Genomic DNA, 18,163 nt, shown 5'->3' with positions numbered 1-18,163 from the left:
CGGTGCCTAATCGAAGTTTTAAACAGATGCAAAATGATTTTCCAATTTTTATATTCTCAACACGCAAAAGGCAGGAGACTGACATGGAACAGTATACCAAAATCATTGAGCAAACGGACTTGCTACTTTGCTGCATAATTCTGTCACTCAATGACAAAAAAAACTACGTTAAAATGAAATTCATTAAGATTAGAGAGAATGTAGTGCAATCAGAATCAAAGATTCAAGAAAAATAACAAATTTTTGCTCCTAGTACACATGCAAAGACCCACAGAGTAAATTATGGGACATTAATCTTTTTAAGGGCTAAACATTCACAGTGAATATTAAATGCATGAACATTTATCAGGATTAAGAGATGGGATTCATGCAATAAATATGAAGCAGTAAAAATACTAATTTGCTCTTTATTGTTAAAACTACCATCTTTAAAATTGTCTCTCAATGAATCAGAATCAGATTTATTGTCACTGACAAAGTCATGAGATCTGTTAATTAGCAGCAGTGCTGTGCAAGACATTAAAAATTACTGCAAGTTACAATAAAAAAAAGGGTAAAAGGGTAAAATGAGACCAAAATAGAAATGAGAGGAGCCCATATAGAGCAAGGTGCTTCTTTAAAGGTAACTCTACATATCTTCATTGTAATTATACTAAAGTAAAAACTCCAATAACCCATTTTCAGATTCTTTGGTATTCAGCTTACTGAACCCCTTACAAACAAGAGAAAACCTGCAGATACTGGAAACCTGAGTAACACACACAAAATGCTGCAGGAACTCAGCAGGCCAAGCAGCATTTAGGAAAAGAGTTCCTAGATGCTGCCTGGCCTGCTGAGTTCCTCCAGTATTCTGTATTTCACTAATTTCTTTACCTCACTCCCTCCAAATGTGCCAGGGTATAATTTTGCACACTTTCTTCAAACTCATTGGAGACACATTTTCTGGGTAAATTCACAGAGAATGTAAAAATAAAATTATTATAAGTGTTTCAGGGTATTAACAGGAGCAACATCCAATGGCCTGGAAAATTTCAGCAGGCCAGACAGCATCTATGGAAAAGATTAAACAGTCAATGTTTCAGGTAGAGATCCTTCATTAGGACATCTTGACGGCATACGAGTCTAACACATTCAAAATGCTCTTTCCTGATTCATCCAGGTTGAGAAGTTGAAATGTACATTCTGGTGGATTATTTGCACAATTTATTTACACAAGTGCAAGGAAACACAAGTAGAAAAATGGATTCTCAATCTCATTTTATTTTGTTTTATTTCCAAGGGCTGCTGCTATTATATCATTAGGAGACCACAATTTTGCCTGTTAAAGATTTCCTGCACAAAATGGCAAAATCCAGCTACAGATTGGCAAGTTGTGGCCATCTCTGAAACTTGGCTAAAGAATGGCTGCCACCGGGAGCTGAACATGCAAGGATATACGGTGATAGGTTAGTAGACAGAAGGGGTGGTGTGGCCCTGTGTATAAAATATTAAATCATTAGAAAGGGTTGACATAGGATTGGAAGGTGTAGAATCTCTATGGGTTGAGTTAAGAAATGGCAAGGGTAAAAGGACCATAATGGTCATTGTATACAGGCCTCCAAACAGCAGCCAGGATGTGGATTACAGCAGGAGATAGAAAAGGCATGTCAGAAGGGCAGTGTCATGATAATCAATGGGGATTTTAATATGAAAACCAGGCCAGTACTGGACCTCAAGAGAGAATTTTAGAATGTCTAAGGGAAAGCTTTTTAGAACAGCTTGTTGTTGAGCACACTACTAGGGGACTGGGTTTTGTGCAATGATCCTAAGAGGATGAGAGCTTAACATTAAGGAACACTTAGGGAACAGTGATCACAACATGATTGAGCTCACTTTGAAATTTGAGAAGGAGAGACTAAATTCCAATGTGTCGGTATTTCAGTGGAATAAAGGAAATTACAATGGCATGAGAGTGGAACTGGCCAAAGTTGACTGGAAAGGGATACTAGCAGAAAGGACAGTAGAGCAGCAATGGCTGGAGTTTCTGTGAAAAATGACAGATATATTCCAAATAAGAAGAAATTTTCAAAGGGAAGAAGGACACTACTGTGGCTGACAAGTGAAGTCAGAGCCAAAGTAAAAGTAAAAGAGAAGGCATACAAGGAAGCCAAAACTAGTGGGAAGATAGAAGATTGGGAAGCTTTTAAAAACTTGCAGCAGGAAACTAAGAAGATCATTAGGAAGTAAAAGATGGATTATAAAAGGAAGCTGGCAACTAAAGAAGTTACCAAAAGCTTTTTTTAAAATCAGAGTCAGGCTTATTTTCACCAGCACGTGACATGAAATTTATTAACTTAGCAGCAGCAGCTCAATACAATACATAATTTAGCAAAGAGAAAAAATAATAAACAAATCAATTACATATATTGAATACCATAAATTCCGGCATATAAGCTGAGAATTTGGCCCTAAATTTTGGTCCTAAAATCAGGGGGTCAGCTTGTACAGAGGGTGCCAACTTTGGAAAAGCGAATACACGGAACACAGATCATACTTATTGGCTGTTTTTGAGTCAAATTCGTTCCAATGTCGATGCAAGAATTCTTTGAATGGTTTGTTTAAACTCACATCTAGTGGCTGGAGCACGGACATCAAACCACCGGGGATGACTGCAATGTCCGTACTTGCAGCTTTCAATGCTGCTTTTGTCTCACCTGACAAGTGCACTTTGAACATGTCCCAGACGAGTAGCGACTTTTCCTTCCCGAAACCTTCGGGACGTCGACGCCACACCTCTTTAACCCACTTCAAGCAACCCGCTTCGTCCATCCCGCAGCGTTTTTGGATGTACACAACACCCCACAGGAATTTTCTGAGCAATCTGTTTTTTGTCTCAACACAAGATCACGTCTGTTCATAAATCGGGTGCACCAACTTCGCGTAGCTTTGAAATTTTCGCTGACCTCACAGTGTTTTTCGTCCCATTTCAACACTTGAACTTGAATCATTCTCTGTTACCATTCTCTGGTAACAATGTATTCAGACAATCACTGGTGGTTCACCCACTCTAAAACTTTTTCTGCCAGTTCTGGCCACTGGCATGTTTTCCCGCGGTTTGCACATTTCATCTTTGGCATTTCCCTCAGAGTGCCTGTCTCCACTCTCTCACTTGTTTCTCGTTTACACTAAATTTCTTAGCAGCTGCAGAATTATTCATTCCTTTAGCGAAATCAACAACCTTCAGCTTGAAGCCAGCATCATATCACATTCATTTTAATCTTTTGTATATGGTGGTCGCAAACTCAGTACTGAGTACACGTCTGATCCCACCACCCCGTGTTATGTTTTAACGAGATTACGATGGGCGCTAAATGGTTTCATGGGGGTTACATTTCAGAGGATTCTTTACCATTGGAGACCCAATCCAAAATTTCCTTCCCTGATTTATTTATTAAGAATTCACTTATAACACTTTACAATGTGTAGGCCTGTTTTCTTAGCAGGTACTGGTTTACAAAATTTCCAGGTTCTGGATCTGGCAAAGCTGAGTACATACATGTGAGATCTTGTGATCTTTCCTGGTTAAATCAAAAACCTCTACAAAAGGGGTTGGCTTATACTCCGGGATATACGGTAGATCAAAAAATGTGCAAAAACAGAAATACCATATATTAAAAAAAGTGAGGTAGCATCCAAAGATTCAATGTCCATTTAGGAATCGATGGCAGAGGAGAAGAAGCTGTTCCTGAATCGCTGAGTGTGTGCCTTCAGGCTTCAGTACCTCCTACCTGATGGTAACAGTGAGAAAAGGGCATGCCCTGGGTGCTGGAGGTCATTAATAATGGACGGTGTCCTTCTGAGGCTATGTCCACACGAGACTGGAAAATTTTGAAAATGCCCGTTTTGCGTAAAAATGATAAGCGTCCACACTAGGCGTTTTTGAAAATACCTCCGTCCACATTAGAATGGGTATTTGGGCAAACCTCCTCCTACTGGGCATGCGCAGGACACATCTACAGAAAACAAGCGAAGAGGAAACTGTATACTTGGTGCGCGCTTGTCCAGTTACAGACTAGAAAAACTTAAAAAGAAATTGCCAAACGACGGACAGCTGTTGGCTCTCGCGCAGGAGGACTTAAAACTAAAACAACAAATACTGGAGCATATAGAAGCAACCGACAGGGAGTTCATGGACAGTATGACCCGGCTGACGACCAACATTGAAAAACTGATTAACTCTGTTGCAGAGGGATTTGCAACGATGAGGAATACGATGGCTCCCCCACCCCCCCCCCAGTACTTTTCACCGCCACAATACCAGCCTCACAGCCACTACAATAGCTACACATACAGACACACAGACCCCCCAAATGGCCCCACCATCTTCCCCATTCCCACAGAGGGGTCACCCTGGAAACATTTCCTTCGGCCATAGTCTCTTCACCGATGAAAGGGACAGCAGGTTTTTTTTTTTAAAACCTCCGGTTACCCCATACACACTACAACGCCCAACTGGCGTTTTCAGATTTAAACACTCTGGGGAGTGTTTTAGAAAGCTGTTTTCGGGGGAGGAAAAAACCGTTTCAGTGTGGACAGAGGGTCAAAACAAAGAGAAAAGGCTTTGGTTACGGATTTATCCAGCCTAGTGTGGACGTAGCCTGAGACTCCCTGATGATGTCCTGGGTACTTTGTAGGCTCGTACCCACAATGGCGCTGGTTAGATTTACAACCTTCTGCAGCTTCTTTCGGTCTTGTGCAGCAGATCCTCCATCCCAGACAGTGATGCAGCCGGTCAGAATGCTCTCCACAGTACAACTATAGAGGTTTTTGAGTGTATTTGAGTATATAAAGGGTAAAAGAGAGTTGAGGGTAGACATAGAACCAATAGAAAACGATGCTGGAGATATCGTAATGAGAGGCGGAGGAACTGAATGCGTATTTTGCATCAGTCTTCACAACGGAAGACATCGGCAGTATACCAGACATTCAAGAACGTCAGGGAAGTGAAGTTCGTACAGTGAAAATTACGACTGAGAAGGTACTCAGGAAGCTTGATGGTCTGAGGGTGGATAAAACTCCTGGACCTGATGGAATGCACCCTCAGGTTCTGAAGGAAGTAGCTGGAGAGATTGGAGGCATTAACAATGATCTTTCAAGAATCAACAGATTCTGGCATTGCACCGGATGACTGGAAAATTGCAAATTTTACTCTGGTATTTAAGAAGGGTGGGAGGCAACAGAAAGGAAACTACAGACCTGTTAGCTTGACATCAGTGGTTGGGAAGTTGTTAGAATCAATTGTTAGGGATGAGATTATGGAGTACCTGGAGACACATGACAAGATAGGCCAAAGCCAGCATGGTTTCCTGAAAGGAAAATCCTGCCTGATTAGTCTACCTGAATTTTTTGAGGAAATTACAAGCAGGGTAGACAAAGGAGATGCAGGAGATGTGGTGCACTGTATCACATCAGAAGGCCTTTGACAAGGTGCTGCACGTGAGGCTGCTTAGCAAGGTACGATCCCATGGAATTACAGAGGAGTTACTCACATGGGTGGAGCATTGGCTGATAGGCAGAAAACAGAGGGGGAAATAAAGGAATCCAATTCTGGCTGGCTGCCGGTTACCAGCGGAGCTCCACAGGGGTCGGTGTTGGGACCATTGTTTTTTTTACAATGTATGTCAATGATTTGGACTATGGTATTAATGGATTTGTGGCTGAAATTGCCAATGATACAAAAATAGGTAAAGGAGTGGGTAGTGCTGTGAAAACAGAGAGCCTGGAGAGAGACTTAGATAGTTTAGGGAAATGGGCAAAGTGGCAAATGAAGTACAATGTTGGAGAGTGTATGGTCATGCACATTGGTGAAAGAAACAAATGGGCAGACTTTCATTTAGTTGCAGAGAATTCAAAATGCAGAGATGCAAAGGAATCAGGAGTCTTTGTGCAGGATACCCTAAAGGTTAACCTCCAGGTTGAGTCTGTGGTGCAGAAGGCGAATGCAATGTTGGCATTCATTTCTATAGGTATAGAATATAAGAGCAGGGATGTGATGTTGAGGCTCTATAAGGCACTTGTGAGACCACACCTGGAGTATTGTGTGCAGTTCTGGGCTCCTTATTTTAGAAAGGATATACTGACATTGGAGTGGGTTCAGAGAAGATTCACAAGAAAAATTCCAGAAATGAAAGGGTTACCATATGAGGAACCCACTCTTGGGCTGTATTCCCTGGAGTTCAGGAGAATGGGGCGGGGGAAATCTCATAGAAACATTCCGAATGTTAAAAGGAGAGAAAAGATTACATACGGCAAAGATACTTCCCATGGTAGAGGAGTCTAGGACAAGAGGGCATGACTCCAGGATTGAAGGACGTCCATTGAGAACAGAGATGCGGAGAAATTACTTTAGTCAAAGAGTGGCAAATCTGTGGAATTTGTTGCCACGAGCGGCTGTGGAGGCCAAGTCATTGAGTGTATTTAAGGCAGAGATAGATAAGTTCTCGATTAGCCAGAGCATCAAAGGGTATGGGGAGAAAGCAGGGGAGTGGGGATGACTGGAAGAATTGGATCAGCCCATGATTGAATGGCAGAGCAGACTTAACAGGCTGAATAGCCCACTTCTGCTCCTATAACTTACGGTCTTAAACAAGAATTTTAGTTACACAGCAAAAACTTTGCACGGTTACAAGAAATGAAGCCAAACAAATTAAGACAAGAAGATTAATAACCATCCAGAAAGGAACCTTCTGCTTTGCTGGATTGTCACAAGATTCTATTTTTATCAACACTAAACCATATATCCAATGTGTACAACACCCTTAATATATAGTCAAGTCACTTTTTATTGTCATTTCCACCATAACTGCTGGTACAGTACACAGTAAAAACGAGATGATGTTTTTCAGGACCATGGTGCTACATGAAACAATACAAAAACTACACTGAACTACGTAAGACAACACAAAAACTACACTAGACTACAGACCTACCCAGGACCACATAAAGTGCACAAAACAGTGCAGGCATTACAGTAAATAATATGTCTAGGTACCATATCCGATGCGGACTCTGGTGACCATGGTTTTCCATATAGATCTATCCTTCGCTTTTTGGATGACTTCCATTTCCTCTATGTGTAGCCACCTGGCTATGCTTTTGATGTACAGAAGCCAAGGTCTTCCTCTAGGTTTGCTCCCCTCAATCTTTCCAGAGTATGAGTTTTTCTAGTTCATCTTTCTGCATGGTGTGTCCTAGGAATCTGAGTTGTCTTTCTCTTATGTTCGTATGAGTGATCGAACTGCTTGGGCTCTTCTGAGAACTTCTTCATTTGATGTGTGTGTGGTCCATGATATTTTTAACATTCCCCTGTAGAACCATAATTCAGTTGCTTCTCAATCAACACCAAGACGACAGAAAGCATGGTCATCTCCAGAAAGACAAACATCCCACAATGTGTGATCAAGATCGGAAATACAAACATCAAACAAGTCAACAAATTCAAATATCTTGGCAGCCTAACAACAAGTAATGGCAGGTGTAACACAGATATCAAATACAGAATAGCAATGGTGAAAGAAGCTTTCCAAAAAATGAAGATCATATTAACAGACAGAAAGATGAGCACGTACACTAAAAACAGAATACTGCAGTGCTACATTTATTCTATCCTGACTTATGGAAGTGAATACTGGACCATTTCTCCAGCAATGGAAAAGAGACAATACATAATAAACAAGACAATAGCACAGTAGAGGGCAGTAGGTTGGTGTCAGTCCAGGCTCTGGGTATTGAGGAGTCTGATGGCTTGGGGGAAGAAACTGTTACATAGTCTGGTCGTGAGAGCCCAAATGCTTTGGTGCCTTTTGCCAGATGGCAGGAGGAAGAAGAGTTTGTATGAGTTGATTATTGGCCAAAAAGTTTTCTGTGGCTATTAATTCTAAAGCAGTCACCCAAGGCAGAAAATAGCTTACTTCCACTCATGTTTAATGTGGCTATTCTTCACTAATCTATTTAGCCTACAAACACCAGAACCCATGTTTCAGACTTACAAGCTTCAATTCAGCCATGATTAAAAACCCGTTATAACTTTGTTGGCTATCAAGTTTCAACCCTACATCCCCGTAGGGTGGATACGGGCAAGGCTGGCCAACAAGGCTATGGTGAACCTCTATAGGCCAATCCTCTGTAGAGTAGATGCAATGGATTGCAGAAGCACCGATGAACTTGAACCATACCATCGACTTTAGAGGACAACGGAGTGAGGAGGTCATCGATAGCCTAATGGGAACCAACAGCCCAAGTATAAATTTGTTGTCACAAGTTCTACAGACCCCTTCAAATTAAGTTACATTTTATTAAATCTAGCATTGTATGGTAATCAATAAAATGTACTCCTTACTAGACACATCTGGATGGAGAAAATGGGCAAAAAGAAGTCTCTAATATCGGAAATGAAGATTTCAAAAGATTATAACACTCTTTCTGCTTTTAGCCAGAGTGGTGAATTGGTGGAATTTGGCCTCCACAGCCACCTGTAGCAACAAGACTTTATGTATATTTAAGAAAGAGGTTGATAGATTCTGGATAGGTCAGGGCACGAAGGCAGGAGAATGGAGCTGAGAGGAAAACTGGATCAGTCATGCTATAGTGGCAGAGCAGAATCAAGGGGCCAAATGGCCTAATTCTGTTCCTCTATCCTATGGTCTTCACAGTGCAATCCCCATATTCTCCGTTAATTTTCTTCTCAAGTGCAGCATATGCAAAACTCCTTTTCACACACTATTACCAAAAATTCATGCCTTTCTTCACCTTTTCTTCCCAACACAGCCCATATTTCCAGTACAACGTGTGTGTTCACATTTGGAGCGATACAATGTGTTCACTTTCACAGCATGGATGAAATGCAGGCAGAGAAAGTGGAGAGGTGGTTGTGGGAAGGAAGGGGAAAATAACACTGAAGGCACCACAAGGAGGATGTGGGCACAGTGGTCTCATCTAGGATCCAAGATGATTGACATCAACAACTTGCTTTATTATTTTTAATGTAAAAAAAGTCTCATGCTAGAAGTACATAAAATTTATATGTTGTAAATTAAGGTTGTTAGGGAGAAAGGCAAGGGCAGACTAGAAATTCAGGTCCAGACTAGGGGTGGAGGTTGATTTTAACAAGATGCAACCTATCAAAAGTCAAATTTGTTGTCATTTAACTACATGTACATAAAAACAGGACAATGTTTCTTTGAATCAGGGTGTAAAGCACATAGCACACGATAGCTTATGAAGGCAAGAATGAAATCTACAGATGAACCATACATAAATAACAAATGAAAGTGCATTAATATTGTAAGGCACAGAGCAGATTAGCTAGTGACACTTCGAATACAATACGGCCAGGAGTCCAGACGTCTAATGGCCTGGGGGAGAAACTATTTCTCGTTCTGACCATTCTTGTTTTTATGCATCATAGTCTCCTGCCTCATAGTGGAAAGTTAAAGAGGATGCTGGATGGATGGGAGGGATCCTTAATAATACTAAGGGTCCTCCTGATAGATGGACTTGATGGATGGTAGACAGAACCCAACGACCCTCTCAGCTGTTTTCACAGTCCCCTGTAGGGATGTCAGGTCCAATGCTCGACTGCTCCCTTATCAGATGGAGATGCAACTTGTCAGGATTATCTCAAAATGGAGGATGGGAGCCTTACTTGCTTTAATCTTCTTAAGAAGTGGAGGTGCTGTGCTGCCTTCTTTAGCGAGGTGATAGTAAGGGACCAGGTGAGGCCATCTGTGACATGAACTCCCAGGAACTTGGTGCACTGAATTCTCTTTATGGAGGAGCCACGTACTCGCAGAGGGGAATAGTTTGTCCGCACCTCCCTGAAGTCCACAACGATTTACTTTATCTTCTCCACATTCAAGCTTAGGTTGTTCTTCTCACATCAACCCATCAGCAGTTCCACCTCTTCTGTATATCCCATCTTGTCATGGTTCTTGATAAGGCCAAGCACTGTTGTGTCAACCGCAGACTTAATGACACAGTTTGAGCTGGATGCTGGAACACAGGTACGTGCCAGCAGCAGGCTGAGCACACAGCCTTGGGGAGTACCAGAGCTCAGCCTAATGGGACAAGAGATGTTGCCGCCCACACAGAATGACTGCGGCCTTACTGTTAAGAAGTCCAGCATCCAATTGCAGGGAAAAGTGAATTGGAAGCAGCTACGATCAGCAGGCATAGGAAACCAGTGAGAAAGATGAATGCAAACAACAAACATCATGAATGAGAGCATTTTCAGGGCCAATATGAAATGCCACTGGTGGGCACGATTAAAGAAAGGTTTAATTATGTCAAAAGCAAAAGGGTAACCAGGGAAATAGTAGGACCTATTAGGGAAAAAAAATGCCATCTGTGCCTGGAACCAGAAACTAGGCAAGGACTTGACTGAATATTTCTCACCTGTACATATTTGCAAAAGAGCATTTAGTTGGAGAATTCAGGGAAGAGAGATAGAAGTCTAAACTACACAAAGATAGGTAGTATGGGATGATTTGGTGGACTCAGAGGTAGATGAGATGCTGGAATCCAAATTTCCAGTTTACTTCGTCACAAGAGGAAAGCATGCCAGTGGCTATACTTCATTAGGAGTTGAGGAATCTTGGTATGTCACCAAACTCTAGCAAAACCCTAAAGATGTACTATGGAGAGTTACATCACTGCCTGGTATGGAAGCTCCAACACACAAGACTGAAGGAGGCTGCGGAAGGCTGTAGACTCAGCTCCATCACAAGAACAACGCTCTCCACCAGAGGACATCAAAGGAGACATCTATCATTAATAACCCTCACCATCCGGGATATTAGCATAGAGAATGAATGGTAGGACCGTGGATTAGAGGCACCTTGGTTACATGTCCAAGAAGGCAGCACTACAGGTAGATGAAATGCTCCTACAACCAATCATCTCACTTTAAGGACTCAGTCTCATTATATCCTGTTGTCGTTATTTACTATTTATATATATTTGCATGTGCACTCTACCCATCTCTGCCAAGGGGAAGAGTGGGAATATCTAACATATTTGTGCTTCTGATTGCTTTTTAAGCTTGATTAGGTTTGTCCAAATAACCACGGCTATGCCTATATGCACCCAACCTTCTCTACACAGGATATAGGCTGAGTGATGGAGCAAGTTTAAAAATAATGGAGACTGCAGATCAGAGGCACCGGAGACGAGCAGAACAATGAGAAATTAGAAGTTGGATTAAAATCATTACCGAGACTAGCATGAATAAAAATTTCAAACTGAAGAGTGGAAATGTAAAAGCACTGATGTTTCAGAGATGGAAGCAAGCAGTCTGATTGTCACAGCACCAGCAAGCTGCTATGGATAACAGATCCAGAGATAATAACTGCTTTGTGCACTTTTCCCATGGGGGCAAGATATAATACAGGTGCACACTCCTTTATCCAAAATTCCAAAATCCAAAGAAGCTCCAAAAACCCAAGTTTTTTTTCGCCAACAGCTGACGTCACTCAGGTGTGACGTGGCAGCACTAGCAGAGTCCGCCAGACATCAGTTGTGGCTCAGCGCTCGTACTGGTTACACGTGCATTTGTTGTTCACTGTTGACTTTGTGTTCAATTTCACTGTGAAAATGTCAAAAAGAGCTGCAGATATCCCTATGGGTAACAATGAGAAAAAGAGAAGGAAGCATTTATCATTATCAATAACACAGAAAGTGGTGTTACTGCAGAAGCTTGATCGTGGTGTGTCTGTGTGGCATCTTACTGAGGAAAATAGTGTCGGGACTACCACTGTATATGATTTAAATAAACAAAGACAAGTTACTGAAGTTTTATTGTGACAGTGACAGTGACGTTCCACATTTATTCCAATAGGTCATTTACCCTGTGTTTGATTCGGTTCATTTGAAGCTGTACATTTTTGTTTTATTGAATGATTTTGTTGGAAATAAATTATTATTCCCTAAACAATACAGTATAACAACTACTTACATAGCATTTACATTGTATTAGGTATTATAAGTAATCTAGAGATGACTTAAAAGTATACGGGAGGATGTACGTAGGTTTGGTGCGCCGCCGGGTCCTAAAGTCCACCGCACTGAGACAGTTTAAATAAGGGACTTGAGCATACGTGTTTCTTGGTATCGGGGGGGGGGGTCTGAAATCTGAAAAATTCTGAATTCTGAAATGCAGCTGGCCCCAAGGATTTCAGATAAGGGATTGTGGACCTGTACTGAGTCTTCCTCTATATACAGGCAGCTCTGACATCCCAATCTGATGGTATTCATATAATCTCATGTCACAAGTAACTACAGATCAGAGTATATAACATAAAACAGAACATCACAGGGACAGGCCCTTCAGTCCACAATGTTATGGTGAACCAATTAAGTTAGTAATTAAATGGCTAACTAATCTCTTCAGTTACACAATATCCATATTCTTCCATTCCCCTCACATTCATGTGCCTACCTAAACGTATCTTAAAAATCCCTAATGTATCTCCCTCTACCACTACCACAGGCAGCACATTCCAGACAGCCACCACTGTGTAAAAAAAAACTGGCTCCCTACATTTCCCTTGAACTTACCCCCTCTCACCTTAAATACATGCCCTCTCGTATAAAGACATTTCAACCTTGGAAAAAAAAACACTGTATTCCTCTCATCTTATAAACCGCCATCAGATCTTTCCTCTGCTCTCAATTGTATTGTCCAATCTTCTTCTAGGCATTATGTTGTAATGGCAGTATGCAAATAAGAGATTGAAACTCAGGCCACTACAAGATATTCCAAAGCAGACCAGCGAGCAATAGGAAAAAATCTTTATGGTCACGGAAATATTAGTGATCCTGGCCCCACTCATGCACTCATTCAAATTTCATTTTTACTTTGAAACTATCATCTGGACACAAAGGTGGAGAAATGCTCAGCAGCTGACACGAGATGACAACCCACAGGAACTTATTCCAATTGGCATACTGAACAGCTTTATATACCTTAACTTATTAAAGACACCATTAAGCTGGAAAGTGCAAAGAAGATTTGTGAGAATGCTGCTAGGATTCAAGCATCTGAATTATATAGGGAGAGGTTGGACACAGCAGTGTAGTGGTTAGCACAACACTTTACAGTACAAGGGACTAGGGTTCAATCCTGTAAGGAGTTTGTACCGCTAGTTCTCCCCGTGACCGTGTGGGTTACCTCCAGGTGCTTCAATTTTCTCCACAGTCCAAAGACGAACAGGTTGGTAGGGTAATTGTCCTGTAGTTAGGCTAGGATTAAATTGAGGATTGTTGGGCAGCATAACTCGAAGGGCTGGAAGGGTCTATTCCATGCTGTATGTCAATATAAAAAAAAAAGACTATTTCTTGGAACTTAGGACTTAAAATTATTCCTCCCTACAGGAAAAATGTAACTAAGGTTGAAAGAGTAGAGAAAATTTACAAGGATGTTGCCGGGTCTGGAGGACAGGAGTTACAAGACAGACTGAACAGGTTAGGACTTTATTCCTTGAAACATAGAAGATAAAGGAGAGATTTAGTACAAGTATACAAAATTATGAGGGGTTTATGTAGAATAAATGCAAGCATTTTCCACATCAGACAATTAGAGGTCATGGATTAAGGGTGAAAGGTGAAAAATTTAAGGGGAACATGAGGGGAGACTTCTTCACTCAGAGGGTGGTGAGAGTGTGGAATGAACTGCCAACACAAGTGATGCATGCGAGCCCCATTTCAATACTTAAGAGAAATCTGGATAGATACATGAATGGTATTGGTATGGAGGACTTTTGCAAAAGTGCAGTTTGATGGCAATAGACAGTTTAAATGATTCAGCATGGACTAGATGGACCAAAGGGATGATTCTGTGCTGTATTTTTCTACAATTGTGACTGGCAACTTTTAAACACAAGTGTATCAAATCATTAAGTGCTCAGATAGGGTGAAAGGACCTGGCCTTTTTCTCCAGCGAAAGCGACCCAAAAACTAGAGGGCATTGGTTTAAGATGAGAGGAAATAAACTCTATAAAGGGATCCAAAGGGCAAATTTACACAGAAAGTAGTTCATATATTGAGCAAGCTGTCAGAGAAAGTAGTGAGGCAGGTACAATAACAACATTTAAAAGCTATTGGGCAAGTACGTGGATAGGAAAGGCTTACAGGGATATGGGCCAAATGCAGGCAAATGGGACAGGTTTAGGTGGGCACCTTGGTCAATACGGACAAGTCGGGGGGTGAAAGGCCTGTTTCTGTGCTATATTACACCATGAGATCACAATCAGCATTTAAACAAATTTGACCAAAGGGTCAAATGATGAAATTAAAAGATAATGAGTTTGCGTTAACAGATGATCCATTTTTACCCTTCTTTTGGTAGATGAGAACTATATCTTTTTCCACATCCAGTAAACAAAGTTGTGATTTGTGTGACCTAGTATGAATATTAATAAATACTAACATGACTCACTTAATGGTATTGATTGTAACAAGAAAGCATTAGTGTAATTAATATAGCAATTGGATTTACTGGTTATCTGAAGCCCTCTTCATCATTGACAGTGACTTCAACCAGGCCAAATTCAAGAGCGTTATCAAAATACTACAGCATGATAGTATAGAGGTTTAGTAAAACAATATTACCGCTCAGGACAGAGTACAGAGTTCAATTCTGACATCACCTGTAAGTAGTCTACACATCCTCCTGTGGAATGCATGGGTTTTCTCCAGGTCCTCCAGTTTCCTCCCTCAGTCTAAAGACGCACATAGGTTAATTGGTCATTGTAAATTGTCCCGTGATTAGTTTAGAGTTAAATAAGGGTTGCTGTGAGGTGCAGCTCGAGGGGCCAAAAGGGCCTATTGTGTACTACATCTTTAAATAAATAATCTCCTGTCTTATCAGGATCGCAAACACCCCTGCCATTGCTAAACAAAAATAATGATGCCTACCAAACTAGCTTCCACTCACACTTCAGTAAATCATCCACCAGGCTGCTTACAAAAAGCTGCAATAGGAAGAATGAGTACAGAAAGTCATACATGTATCCAAAGAAACAGATGAGCTGCTAAATTACTGCTGAGTCAGAAAGTTGGTCACATTCAAAGCCTCATCTGCCAGCCTAGATGAGTATGTCACCAACATCAGACTTTATCAGCAAGTGTGTTGAGGACTGTACCAAACAGAATAATCTGGGTGTCCCCAAACTGGAAAGCAAAGGAACCAGGAGATCCAGTCCTTACCGTAACATTCAAAACAGGCAACCCTGACCTTCACAAGGAATCATGAAACAACATCCACAAAACTATCAAAGAACCCAAGAGACAACAGCAGTCCAATATAGACTCCCAGCTGTGGGAGGGCTTACATGATACAACGGGCTACAAAATTAAGTCTGCATCATCACCAACAATTACACATCCCCTCCCAATTAACTTCACACATTTTATGCGTTTGAATAGAAGAGGGTTGATATGTCACCTGAATCCACAATCACTGTTGCAGACACAGGATCAGTCTCCCAAAGTGTGAACTTGCAGAAAGCACCTGGCCTGGTTGGTGTCCTTAGACAGTGTAGATAAGCCGGCAGATGTGCTTCTGGACAATTTTATCTTTACTCTGCTTCAATTTGAGGCTCCCATCTGCGTTAAGGTGATCATTCCGGTAACAAAGAGAAGCAAGGTAACACGGCTTACTGACAACGGCTCTGACATCCACAGACGTGAAAGGCTTTGAGATGCTGATCATGGCATGGATTAACTCCAGCCTCCCAGACAACCTCAACTCATTGCAATTCACCTACTGCTGAAACTGGTCCTAAACTCATCTCAGGAGCACCGGACCAATAACGACATGCACATTGGACCACTCTTGATTGACTACAGCTCCTGTCTACTTCAATAATGAAGTTAAAGGGTTGAGAGTTTCAAGCTTCCAGGAGTAAAAATCACCGGTGGCCTTGTCTTAGTCTAACTACATTGACGTCACAGCCAATAAAGCTAACAACACCACGACTTCCCTAGGAGTCTAAAAAACTTAGCATGTCCCTGTCCACCCTTACCAATTGATGCACCACAGAAAGGATCCCACCTGCATGAATTACAGCTTAGTATGGCAACTGCTCTGCCTGTGACCACAGCTCACAAAAGTCACGAAAACCAGCCATCCCTCCGTGGGCTTTGTGTGCATTGCTTACTGCTTCAGTACAGCAGCCAGCATAATCAAAGACTTTATCCACCCTGGACATTCTTTGCCCCATCCCACTGGGCAGAAGAAACGCTTGAAACATGTTACCAGACTCAGGAATTGCTTCTACCCTATTGTCATAAGACTATTGAATGTTTACCTAGTAGAATAAGATGGACACTTGAACTCCCAATCTACTTCATTACAATCTTACACTTTATCTACCTGCAGTGCATTTTCTCTACAGCTGTTGCCACTTACTCTAGATTACTGTTTTACCTTGTACAGCCTCAAACGGTACTGCATATTGATTTGATCAGTATAAGCAGTAATGCAGGACAAGCTTCTCATTATACCTCAGAACACGTAGCAAGACACCAACTATAAATAACTGAAAACATTTTCCCACTGAACATTGCCACTGCCATCATCTTTTCCTCCATGCTGTCACAATCACAATTTCCCAGAGCATCCAAAGAAATAACTGCAATATTTTGATGTCTTCTGTTAACTTAAGATAATTGTGTAATTACATTTTTGTAATATTTAACTTGGCTAAACATGCTGTAATAACAACTTTAAAATGAAAATCTGCTCTCAAATTTGCCAATAAACCAGTTGTGGCTTTTGAGTGAAAATAAGAGTGTTATTGCAAGTTCATAATAACATACAAATGACAAAAGTCTGAAGAGGACTGGTTGTTCATTATTCCAAGAAAATACCTGAAACACGTCAAAGTATTTTCATGAAGTTGGACCAATTCTTGTAAAATCTGAACCATCATCAAAAGGGGCATGCTTAGCTGCAACCTGTCAATAGATCGAACCTTCCAAGACTGCACGTTGAAAGCACGAAACCACAGAGTTTATGGACACATTCTTAGTAATTGTGTTAATGAAATCTAATTAAAAACGCTGAGCAGGTCAGGTTTAAGACCCTGCAAGGCATGAATATAATTGCTTGCAAAACATTTTCGAGTACCAACAGAGACCAGCTTTGGGGGAAAAAAAGACAGAAACCACTACGCACCATTCTCTGCACTCTCTTCCCCACCACCACCTTACTCCTCACCCGACCCTCACCTTTCAAAGGCCCGACTCCTCCCTTACTGAGAGGAGATATCTATTTGAACAGAGGTTGACTGCCTTCCGCTCGGACTCAGGAGAAGCATAGTAGGAGCGGGAAGGGAAGGGGGGGAGCAAAAAAAATGTGGAAAATAAAGAGGAGCCCGTCACTTCTCCACCCTGCCCCCCGACACCAAAACTCCCGCGTCCCTACCGGACAGCCGTGTCTATCCACGCATTGCCCAGCACCGAGCCTAGGAGGCCTCTCCACAACAACACACGAGTTTCTCTCCGCTCACAGAGCCAGCCCGCGGGAAAATACTCGCGCCAAAGGGCCGGGCAGCCTGGGTAACGACCTTTCACCCCAGCAACCAGCCCACTACAGTCGCACTGACATATCTAACATTCTTTTTTTCCTTCTTAAAAACATATAATATACATACCCTTTGCAAATTTACACAGAATAGACGAAATACGCAATTACAAAGAAAAATATCAGAGTAGAAGGCTGAATTCTCCGAAAGTTTTTTAATCCGGTTGACAGCGCGCATGCGCTTGAGAGGACTGATGGTTCTGTTTGTTGAGGCGAATTATCCTCCGAGTTTGAGGGATCACACATATTTCCATTTATTTTATTGAGCATATGTGGCAGGTAATTTGCCAATATTCTTTGGATCACAATTATAAAGTCAGTTGCTATTTGCCTTACACCAACATGTTATTTGATTGCCTTGCCTTTCCACCCCGTAACAGATCTTGCCTGTGGATCACTCCAGCACTTCTCTTCAATTGTTATTCCTTTTCTCACTCCTGATAAAGCACATTAATCTGAACTGCTTTCCATTACCCCATAAATGCTGTCTGACCATCATTCCTGTCTTTAAGGCATTTTGTATTTTTATCTATTCCTGATGCT

The 18,163-nt window shown here is 41.5% G+C and overlaps 1 protein-coding gene across 4 annotated transcripts in view; it reads right to left on the bottom strand.

The window, feature by feature from the left end:
- Positions 1 to 17,747, bottom strand: part of rif1 (replication timing regulatory factor 1) — a 91,921-nt gene extending 74,174 nt beyond the window's left edge. For 2 of the 4 annotated variants that reach the window (XM_072258662.1, XM_072258664.1), the window contains exon 1: positions 17,462 to 17,545. The gene's annotated coding sequence lies outside the window, so the exon portion shown is untranslated. Of the gene's footprint in view, positions 1 to 17,461; positions 17,598 to 17,690 lie in introns of those variants that run through there. The other 2 variants (XM_072258663.1, XM_072258665.1) reach the window with 2 other exon arrangements.
- Between the last annotated feature and the right edge of the window lie 416 nt (positions 17,748 to 18,163).

Source organism: Mobula birostris, chromosome 5 (assembly GCF_030028105.1).
Source record: "Mobula birostris isolate sMobBir1 chromosome 5, sMobBir1.hap1, whole genome shotgun sequence".
Classification (NCBI taxonomy): Eukaryota; Metazoa; Chordata; class Chondrichthyes; order Myliobatiformes; family Myliobatidae; genus Mobula; species Mobula birostris.
The sequence above is the reverse complement of the archived record's forward strand: the minus strand, read 5'-3'. Positions and strand labels throughout refer to the sequence as shown.